Source organism: Panthera onca, chromosome B2 (assembly GCF_046562875.1).
Source record: "Panthera onca isolate mPanOnc1 chromosome B2, mPanOnc1 haplotype 2, whole genome shotgun sequence".
Taxonomy (NCBI): Eukaryota; Metazoa; Chordata; class Mammalia; order Carnivora; family Felidae; genus Panthera; species Panthera onca.
In genome coordinates this window covers 3,319,838-3,320,731 of record NC_138343.1, presented here as the reverse complement: position 1 = coordinate 3,320,731, position 894 = coordinate 3,319,838, and the positions used below count along the sequence as shown (strand labels likewise).

The 894-nt window shown below is 50.4% G+C and overlaps 1 non-coding gene across 1 annotated transcript; it reads right to left on the bottom strand.

Moving 5' to 3' along the window:
• Window positions 1-309: 309 nt before the first annotated feature.
• On the bottom strand, window positions 310-381 carry TRNAM-CAU (transfer RNA methionine (anticodon CAU)). Its single transcript has one exon. It is a non-coding gene; the product is annotated as a tRNA-Met (tRNA).
• Between the last annotated feature and the right edge of the window lie 513 nt (window positions 382-894).

Here is an 894-nt window from a genome sequence, read left to right as displayed (position 1 = left end):
TAAATATCACAATCTGCAACTTTGCTGTTTGATAGGACCACACATCTGTATCATAATTCATTCTTTTGGCTTGAGTTATATTTGCATTTATGCAATGCAATCAACACATCACCGGTAGATATTAGTACATTTGGAAATCCCTTTGCTGGAAGATATGACAGAAGTAAATATGGAGTTTGTCACCTTCTCCATGAAATCTCGGAGCATATATAAGACCACCTTAACCGAAGGAGTATTTCCCATTGTTCTTTGGGCTCATTGCCTGATTTAGTAAAACGGCTGCACGAGAAGGCACGCCTAAAAGGATCGTAGCAGAGGATGGTTTCGATCCATCGACCTCTGGGTTATGGGCCCAGCACGCTCCCGCTGCGCCACTCTGCTTCTCCTGCTGGTTCCGCTGTTCTTTTTATTAATGACAAATATCACCTTGTCGGAGCTGAGCCATATATATATATATATATATATTTTTTTTTTTTTTTTTTTTTTTTTTTTTTTTTCCTATCTCTTTCCCTTCGAAAGGATTGTCACCGTCCTCTCCGCGTGTGGGAGATCCACTCTCCCCGGACCAGGCGGCCAAGGGCCCCGACCTCCGGGACCGCGCTTGTCCAACCAGCCCAAGAGTGTGGAAGCTCGGGATTCCCGCCCCCCCCCCCCCCCCCCCCCCCCTTAACTTGATTTACTTTCCAGGAGCCGCTCTTCGCTCAGAGAGCCGCGGGGGAAAGTGCGCTGAGCAACTCCGTGCGGCCTTTTCGGCGCGATCCCAGTCATCGCGATCCGAGTCATTGCGGAGCGGACCCGCCGCCGTCAGAGGAGTCGTGCCACCGCCGCGCGGGCTTCCCCTCCAAAAGGCTCGCAGACCGTCGCGAGGAGGAAAAGGAGGTTTTCTGTTTGTGC